The 10,438-nt window shown below is 39.5% G+C and overlaps 1 long non-coding RNA gene across 1 annotated transcript; it reads right to left on the reverse strand.

The window, feature by feature from the left end:
- Positions 1–885: 885 nt before the first annotated feature.
- Positions 886–9,840, reverse strand: LOC116408195. The gene is made up of 5 exons (XR_004220798.1): positions 9,790–9,840; positions 5,765–5,788; positions 5,012–5,035; positions 3,353–3,376; positions 886–993 (listed from the first exon to the last, which is right to left on the reverse strand). It is a non-coding gene; the product is annotated as an uncharacterized LOC116408195 (long non-coding RNA).
- Between the last annotated feature and the right edge of the window lie 598 nt (positions 9,841–10,438).

Consider the following 10,438-nt stretch of genomic DNA (forward strand, 5'->3'; position numbering starts at 1 on the left):
TTCTACAGATATTAACAGTGATTGCTGAATGCCTATTGCATGTTATTCCGTAAAAGCTGCCTGCGGTTTTCCATAGGAAACTGTAATGGATGACATTCGCCTATCTGGGCGCACAGCAATTCCAGGGGTATTTAAAGCTGCACTTGTCACGAAGCCCCAGACTAATACTGCTACAATTCTCTCTCCCATCTTCCTCTGTATCATCACCAGGGTAATGTAGCTTCCATTTGAAGAAAAAGCTCCTATGCACACAATGAGAATATATTTTCTCACACAATATAATAAAGGCATAACAAAGACTATTGTTATATTTACAGCGTTTGGCCAGACACCATTCAAAAAACTGTACCATCCAAGAAACACTGAAGGAGTGCTTGGGAAATTGCAATTATGTCACAGTGCCCTGCAAGGAGCCAACTTTTACCTCTTCTTTGCCTACCATTTCTCTTTATATCTCTGCTAATGAACATTAAAGGTAAGGAGAAGGAAGAATTAACAAGCAGCAATAATACCTAAAAAAAAAAACATTAAAAAAATAACCTGTTTTTCCATTTCTCAGAACTAAAGCCCTATACCCTAGTTTGGAACAGACTCCTGGACCAGTTTTATATAAGTCCTTTAGCGCCACACTCCTCCCTTTTGTACACTACACTACAATGCATCCTTGTTCCTCTAGATTAACTCAACATCAAAGATCAAGCACCCAGAGTGCTGCCAACTTACCCACTGCACAGCATTTTACAAGTCATTTCATAGATAAATTCTGAATATTTACAGAATATTCCTTTTGCTAAATTTTTCTTAAAACTATATATAACATATATATATATTTCATACTGCCCCTTACCTTTGCTTGAGTTGAAATAGTTTGCAATGTGATCCTGCCAGTATAAGTGAAGGTGACTCCCCACCCTGTGTAAGTCTTGTTACTGTCACTCAGAGGGTGTCTCTCAGACAGGGCCCTGTAAATTCTATAGTAAGTACTGAATGAACCTGGAATTGGAGAGGATAATGAAAGGTGGTGAAATTATTTTTAGGTTATTATACACAGAATACATGACCTGTTTAAATCATTAACCTGCCCTGAATCACTCAGTGTGCCTCACAGACATCTGCAATTGTGCTGGATGGGAACATCCAGAGAGGTCAGGAAGGCAGACAAAACTCTGCAAACGTTAATTATCATGGAACAATCTGTCAAAACTAAACAGTCAGCACCAAAGTAAGTAGCAGGAATCTGAACCACAGAGTCTGTTCTTGATGGGGAGGGAAAAGCTGGTAGGTAGGTGGGTTGCACATCTGCACCCAGTGCTGTTTTTTCTGTCTCTATTCTCTGTCTCTTTTTTCTGAAATGTGAAATTTGCACAGAAACAGCCTTCTCTCTCATAACCTTTAATCTTGCTACCGGCCTCTTTTCTCTGCTAAAATCAATTTCATTTATGTCTTTTTGTCTAAGGGTGAGGTCACAATTGGCGTTTTTAAAAATGTGGATTCGAGCGTAAATACGCACAAAATGAAGCCCTATTGATTATAATGGAATGCACAAAATAGAAATTCCCACGGGGCGCTGACATCCGCCACGTTTGCGTATTTTAGCAGAAGCAACTACACGTCAAGAAAACGACTATTGAACTCCACAAGTTTGGAAATACACTTTGCTGCAATATGCTGCGTATATTCAATATGGTGGCCAAACTCTTGCGAGATGGATTGTGCATATACGAACTTGCACTGTTGCATGCTAGTGATGTTTTTATGTTACGTATTAATGATCAGTCCAGCTACATTTTGCATTTAAATTTCTTTTCACTTGGCTTGTTTTTAGCAAAGGTTTACTAAAATTGTTCTGAGATGTCTTCCTCCAAGGCTTTTTTGATACAGAGATTGTACAGAGCATGTGGAACAACAAAGGAAAGGGAAATGGCGCTTTACAAATTACGGGACACATTTTGCACCATTACAAACACGTGCATAGCGGAATTATGGTGAATAAGAAAAATCTGAAACACATGTTGGGAAAAGAAGACTGCAGGCTGAGAAACGTATATAATCAGCTGTGTGTGGTTTTATTAGCGTATTTAATGCCTTGTGTGACCTCACCCTAAGTCCTGCCCAAAGTAACATTTCATATTTGTTGAGGTAAGCAGCACTGCACTTTGTAACACATAAAAGAAAATGGTTAACGAGCATATTAACCCCAGACGAGCCAGTATAATCACTAAATAGATAACTGGCTTAGGCTGATGCCACACGTGGCGTTTTTACGCTGTGTATTTTCTCAGCCTAAAAAACGCAGCACAAGCCACACAGCCCCTGACTATGGCGTTTTTCAGCCAAGTACTGGTGACGTAGCAAATCCCGTTTCCATGGTGCTAATAGTGCGAAATAGTAAAAAACGCTGCATATTTCCACTAGGTCTGGCAGTTGCCTTTGTGTATACATAGGAATAGCTTGCTGTGCAATTACTGGCGTATTTCGGCAAACGCTTCAAAAATCTGTGGTAAGGCGTTTTCTAGCGTATTTACGCTTTGTGTGGTTTGCTTCGAGTCTTTTTCAAGTTACTTCTATGGATGATGATATCATGCGTTTTTCAGCCGACGAGAGAATTAGAAAATACGCAGTGTAAAAACGCCACATGTGGCATCAGCCTTATCCCACCTATCTGTGATGTCACCAGAGGCAACAGGCTGGAGTGACTATATATATATATATAACTCGGCGGCCACCAGAGCAGTTTTGATTATAATTGAATACACACAATAGCAATTCCCATGGGGCGCTTTAAAGCTGACATCTGCCCCATGTTTGAGTTTTTTAGCAGAAGCGCCTACACGTCAAGGAAACGACATACTATTGAACTCCACAAGTTTGGAAATACACTTTGCTGCAATACGCTGCGTATTTTTAACATGGTGGCGAGATGGATTGTGCATATAATGTATGTGCACTTGGTGACACATCCCTAAATACAACACCTATTACAAATTAGAAAAAAAAACGAGTGTATGCTGCCTTATGTACTGATTATTTCACATTTACTGCTGGGCTGTGGTGGCTTTGGGAAAACACTTCTTAGGAACAACGTAGTGCATAAAGTTTTCTAGTAATGCTGGCTCGTTTGGATTTTCATAGGAACATGTCAGTATCGCTTTTAAATTTGTAAGTACCTTCAAGCAACACAAGTATAAAGCAAAGAATGTGGTCAAAAAGTACTGGCATCTGTTACAAATGGACAAGTATTATGGTAAAACCTTTAAAGATTTTCCTTTGTTTGTATATAAAAGGGGTAAGTTACAGATGAAGAGAGGAAATAAAAAGAGAAAGACAAGATGGGGTATAAAAAGACACTTACAGCGCTCGTCCTGTCTTTGTAATCCTAAGGGAAGGAATAGATATTTACAAATATTATTAAAAAGAGAGGATTTTTGGATTTGGAAATGAGACTGTAAATAGCCAAAGTAACATTTCATATTTGTTGAGGTAAGCAGCACTGCAACATTTTTTTGGTTATGTGCACTTTGTGACACATCCCTAAATACTACACCTATTTTAACAAAACATACCCCAGACATGCCAGTATAATCACTACAAAAAATGGTTAACAAGCATATTGACCCCAGATGAGCCAGTAAAATCACTAAATAAAATAAATAACGGGCTTATCCCACCTACCTGTGATGTCACAAGAGGTGGCAGGCTGGAGTGACGATATAAGGGTTAAATCGTGGGGCGGGTAGGCCAAGGGCAGAATTCAGCGCTAAAGATTTGCTGAGCTAAACTGACCCTGCCTGAGCCGCAGGTGTCAAGCTGGCCCGCACATCACTAGGCTACAGTACTGTTTGTACTTATTTCATATGTACTGCAGCCTAGGAAGGATCCCCCCCCCAGGCCAGTGTGACCAAATAAATAAAAAGTAGTGTATGCTAATAAAAATGTGATCAAAAGTACTGGCATCTATTACAAAAGGACAAGTATTATGGTAAAACCATTACAGATTTGCCTTTGTATATAAAAGGGGTAAGTTACAGTTGAAGAGAGGAAATAAAAGAGAAGGACAAGAAGGGGTATAAAAAGAAACTGACTGTACCAGGGCTTTATATCTAAGGGAAGGAATAGATATTGCAAATATTATTACAAAGAGAGGCTTTTGATTGGAAATTAGACTGAAAACAGCCAAAGAGACTGAATGAAAATAGGAATTTCAACAGTTTTCGAAATGATTACTTATTTTATCTTATTGAATAGATGGGAATTAAACAGGAGCTCTATTTCAATATTTAAGGGAAGGAATAGATATTGCAAATATTATTACAAAGAGAGGCTTTTTTATATAGAAAGGAGACTGTAAACAGCCAAAGTAACATTTCACACTTGTTGAGGTAAGTAGTAGCACTGCAAAAAACATTTTGTTGTGTGCACTTTGTGACACATCCCTAAATACTACACCTATTTAAAAAAAAAAAACTACCCCAGGCGTGCCAGTATAATTACTACAGAAAATGGTTAACGAGCATATTAACCCCAGATGAGCCAGTATAATCATTAATAAAAATAGATAACAGGCTTATCCCACCTATCTGTGATGTTACCAGAGGCGGCAGGCTGGAGTGACTATATAAATCGGGGGCTCCCAGAGCAGTTTGGGGACAGGGTTAAGTCGTGGGCGGGGTAGGCCAAGGGCAGAATTCAGTGCTAAAGATTTGCTGAGCTTATCCGACCCTGCCTGAGCCGCAGGTGTCAAGCTGAAACTATGAATATAGTTTTCTAGTAATGCTGGCTTATTTGGATTTCATAGGAACATGTCAGTATCGCTTTAAGTGTGTAAGTACCTTCAAGCAACACAAGTATAAAGTAAAGAATGTGGTCAAAAAGTACTGGCATCTGTTACAAAAAGGACAAGTATTATGGTAAAACATTTACAGATTTTCTTTGTATATAAAAGGGGTAAGTTACAGATGAAGAGAGGAAATAAAAAAAGAGAAAGACAAGATGGGGTATAAAAGACACTTACTGGACTTAAAAAGTGTTGGGAAATCTAAGGGAAGGAATAGATATTACAAATATTATTAAAAAGAGAGGCTTTTTTGATTTGGATATGAGACTGTAAACAGCAAAAGTAACATTTTTATTTGTTGAGGTAAGCAGCACTGCAAGAATGTTTTTGATTATGTGCCCTTTGTGACACATCCCTAAATACTACACCCATTTTTACAAAACATACCCCAGACGTGCCAGTATAATTACTACAGAAAATGGTTAATGAGCATATTAACCCCAGATGACCCGGTATAATCACTAAATAAAATAGATAACGGGCTTATCCCACCTATCTGTGATGTTACCAGAGGCGGTAGGCAGGAGTGACTATAAAAATCGGGGCCGCCAGAGCAGTTTGGGGACAGGGTTAAGTCGTGGGCGGGGTAGGCCAAGGGCAGAATTCAGTGCTAAAGATTTGCTGAGCTAAACTGACCCTGCCTGAGCCGCAGGTGTCAAGCTGTGAAACTATGAATATAGTTTTCTAGTAATGCTGGCTCATTTGGATTTTCATAGGAACATGTCAGTATCGCTTTAAGTGTGTAAGTACCTTCAAGCAACACAAGTATAAAGTAAAGAATGTGGTCAAAAAGTACTGGCATCTGTTACAAAAGGACAAGTATTATGGTAAAACATTTACAGATTTTTCTTTGTATATAAAAGGGGTAAGTTACAGATGAAGAGAGGAAATAAAAAGAGAAAGACAAGATGGGGTATAAAAGACACTTACAGTGCTCATACAGTGTTCGGAAATCTAAGGAAGGAATAGATATTACAAATATTATTACAAAGAGAGGCTTTTTTTTTTATACGGAAATGAGACTGTAAACAGCCAAAGTAACATTTCATATTTGTTGGGTTAAGCAGCACTGCTACATTTTTTTTTGTTATGCGCACTTTGTGTCACATCCCTAAGTACTACACCTATTTTAACAGAACATACCCCAGGTGTGCCAGTATAATTACTACAGAAAATGGTTAACGACCATATTAACCCCAGATGAGCCGGTATAAATCACTAAATCACCTATCTGTGATGTCACCAGAGGCGGCAGGCTGGAGTGAGCAGTTTGGGGACAGGGTTAAGTCATGGGGAAGGGTAGGCCAAGGGCAGAATTCAGTGCTAAAGATTTTCCAAGCTAAACTGACCCTGCCTGAGCCGCAGGTGTCAAGCTGGCCCGCACATCACTAGCCTACAGTACTGTTTGTACTCATTTCATTTGTACTGCAGCCTATGAAGGATTGCTCCGCCCCCAGGCCAGTGTGACCAAATAAAATAAAAGTAGTGTATGCTACAAAAATGTGGTCAAAAGTACTGGCATCTATTACAAAAGGACAAATATTATGGTAAACCTTTACAGGTTTTACTAACCATCCTCCCGGACTCCCCACCTCTCTCCCCTGCAATCAATTTTAAACTCTGCTGCCAGGATCCTCCTGCTCTCTCCTAAAAGGGATCCTGCTCAGCCTCGTTTAAGCTCACTAGCATGGCTGCCTGCCAAAGGATAGCTTACAAAATCCCTCTACCGACATTCAAAGCCCTTCACTCCTCTGCTCCTCACTACATTTCTTCACTGGTCTCCCTGCATGTTCCTGGTCATCTCCTCCGCTCCTCTCAGAGCCTCCGTCTTTTTACACCATCCACACCCACTGCGCTCTCTCGGCTTAACCCTTTCTATCTCGCTGCTCCTTCCCTCTGGAACTCTATCCCTGAATCCCTCCATCTTAAACCTTTCTATCTTGCTGCTCCTTCCCTCTGGAACTCTATCCCTGAATCCCTCATCTTAAACCTTTCTATCTCGCTGCTCCTTCCCTCTGGAACTCTATCCCTGAATCCCTCCGTAGGGAAAACTCACCCACTCTCTTTAAGAAAAAACTCAGCTGTTACTTCGGAGCACTAAGATACTATTTTGCCCAGTCCTGAGCTTAAGGGCAAATGCCCATACCTGATGCACTCTTACCTTCCAGTTTGTGCCTGTATGTTACCCAACCACTCAGATTGTAAGCTCTACGGGGCAGGGACCTCCTTCCTACTGTGTCTCATACCACATGGCACTTATATACAGTGGAGGAAATAATTATTTGACCCCTCACTGATTTTGTAAGTTTGTCCAATGACAAAGAAATGAAAAGTCTCAGAACAGTATCATTTCAATGGTAGGTTTATTTTAACAGTGGCAGATAGCACATCAAAAGGAAAATCGAAAAAATAACTTTAAATAAAAGATAGCAACTGATTTGCATTTCATTGAGTGAAATAAGTTTTGAACCCTCTAACAAAAAAAGACTTAATACTTAGTGGAAAAACCCTTGTTTGCAAGCACAGAGGTCAAAAGTTTTCTTGTAATTGATGACCAAGTTTGCGCACATTTTAGGAGGAATGTTGGTCCCACTCCTCTTTGCAGATCATCTCTAAATCCCTAAGGTTTCGAGGCTGTCTCTGTGCAACTCTGAGCTTGAGCTCCCTCCATAGGTTTTCTATTGGATTAAGGTACGGAGACTGACTAGGCCACTCCATGACCTTAATGTGCTTCTTCTTGAGCCACTCCTTGTTGCCTTTGCTGTATGTTTTGGGTCATTGTCGTGCTGGAACACCCATCCACGACCCATTTTCAGTTTCCTGGCAGAGGGAAGGAGGTTGTCGTTCAGGATTTCACGATACATGGCTCCATCCATTTTCCCGTTAATGCGAATAAGTTGTCCTGTGCCCTTAGCAGAAAAACACCCCCAAAGCAAAATGTTTCCACCCCATGCTTGACGGTGGGACGGTGTTTTGGGGGTCATAGGCAGCATTTTTCTTCCTCCAAACACAGCGAGTTGAGATAATGCCAAAGAGCTCTATTTTGGTCTCATCAGACCACAGCACCTTCTCCCAGTCACTCACAGAATCATTCAGGTGTTCATTGGCAAACTTCAGACGGGCCTGCACATGTGCTTCTTGAGCAGGGGACCTTGCGAGCCCTGCAGGATTTTAATCCATTGCGGTGTAATGTGTTTCCAATGGTTTTCTTGGTGACTGTGGTCCCTGCTAATTTGAGGTCATTAACTAACTCCTCCCGTGTAGTTCTAGGATGCTTTTTCACCTTTCTCAGAATCATTGACACCCCACGAGGTGAGATCTTGCGTGGAGCCCCAGAGCGAGGTCGATTGATGGTCATTTTGTGCTCCTTCCATTTTCGAACAATCGCACCAACAGTTGTCACCTTCTCTCCCAGCTTCTTGCTAATGGTTTTGTAGCCCATTCCAGCCTTGTGCAGGTCTACAATTTTGTCTCTGACATCCTTGGACAGCTCTTTGGTCTTTCCCATGTTGGAGAGTTTGGAGTCTGCTTGATTGATTGATTCTGTGGACAGGTGTCTTTTATACAGGTGACTAGTTAAGACAGGTGTCCTTAATGAGGTTGACTAATTGAGTAGAAGAATTGTCTAACCACTCTGTGGGAGCCAGAACTCTTAATGGTTGGTAGGGGTTCAAAAACTTATTTCACTCAATGAAATGCAAATCAGTTGCTATCTTTTATTTAAAGTTATTTTTTCGATTTTCCTTTTGATGTGCTATCTGCCACTGTTAAAATAAACCTACCATTGAAATGATACTGTTCTGAGACTTTTCATTTCTTTGTCATTGGACAAACTTACAAAATCAGTGAGGGTCAAATAAGTATTTCCTGTATATATATATATATATATATATATATATATATATATATATATATATATATATATATATATATATGTATTATATATGTATTTATTATATCACTTGTCCTCCCTGTGTGTAATTTTGTATTCTTAAGATGTACCTTGTGGCACTTTATAAATATCACATACAGATTTTCCTTTGTATATAAGGTACAGTTGAAGAAAAAAAGAAGGACAAGATGGGGCTGACTGTACCAGGGCTTTATATCTAAAATAGTATTGCAAATATTATTACAAGAGAGGCTTTTTTGATTGGAAATTAGAAACAGACTGAATGAAAATAGTTTTCAAAATCTTATCAAATAGATGGGAATTAAACAGGAGCTCTATTTCAATATCTAAGGGAAGGAATAGATATTATTACAAAGAGGGCTTTTTTTTGGAAATGAGACTGTAAACAGCCAAAGTAACATTTCATATTTGTTGAGGTAAGTAGCACTGCTAAATTTATTTTTTGTGTGCACTTTGTGTCACATCCCTAAATAGTACACCTATTTTTAACAGAACATACCCCAGGTGTGCCAGTATAATTACTACAGAAAATGGTTAACGAGCATATTAACACCAGATGAGCCAGTATAATCACTAAATAAAATAGATAATGGGCTTATCCCACCTATCTGTGATGTTACCAGGGCGGTAGGAAGGAGTGACTATATAAATCGGGGGCTCCCAGAGCAGTTTGGGGACAGGGTTAAGTCGTGGGGCGGGGTAGGCCAAGGGCAGAATTCAATGCTAAAGATTTGCTGAGCTAAACTGACCCTGCCTGAGCCGCAGGTGTCAAGCTGTGAAACTATGAATATAGTTTTCTAGTAATGCTGGCTCATTTGGATTTTCATAGGAACATATCAGTATCGCTTTAAATTTGTAAGTACCTTCAAGCAACACAAGTATAAAGTAAAGAATGTGGTCAAAAAGTACTGGCATCTGTTACAAATGGCAAGTATTATGGTAAAACATTTACAGATTTTTCTTTGTATATAAAAGGGGTAAGTTACAGATGAAGAGAGGAAATAAAAAGAGAAAGACAAGGAGGGGTATAAAAGACACTTACAGCGCTCGTACAGTCTTTGTAAACCTAAAGGAAGGAATAGATATTACAAATATTATTACAAAGAGAGGGCTTTTAGATTTGGAAATGAGACTGTAAACAGCCAAAGTAACATTTCATATTTGTTGGGTTAAGCAGCACTGCAACATTTTTTGGGTTATGTGCACTTTGTGTCACATCCCTAAATACTACACCTATTTTAACATAACATACCCCAGACATGCCAGTATAATTACTACAGAAAGTGGTTAATGGGCTATCTGTGATGTCACCAGAGGCGGCAGGCTGGAGTGACTATATAAATCGGGGGCTCCCAGAGCAGTTTGGGGACAGGGTTAAAGGAACAGTAACACTAAAATATAAAAAATGTTTTAAAATAATTAAAATATAATGTACTGTTGTCCTGCACTGGTAAAAGTTGTGTGTTTGCTTCAGAAAGACTACTGTAGTTAATAGAAATAGCTTTTGTGTAGGCATGGGGGCAGCCATTTAAATTGAAAAAAGGAGAAAAGGCACAGGTTACATAAGAAGATAACAGATAACTGTGTAGAATACAATGGTAATCTATGCTACTTATCTGTTATCTGCTTAGTAACCTGTGCCTTTTCTCCTTTTTTAAATTTAAATGGCTGCCCCCATGGCTACACAGCAG

This window comes from Xenopus tropicalis, unplaced genomic scaffold (assembly GCF_000004195.4).
Source record: "Xenopus tropicalis strain Nigerian unplaced genomic scaffold, UCB_Xtro_10.0 Sca3, whole genome shotgun sequence".
NCBI classification, from domain to species: domain Eukaryota; kingdom Metazoa; phylum Chordata; class Amphibia; order Anura; family Pipidae; genus Xenopus; species Xenopus tropicalis.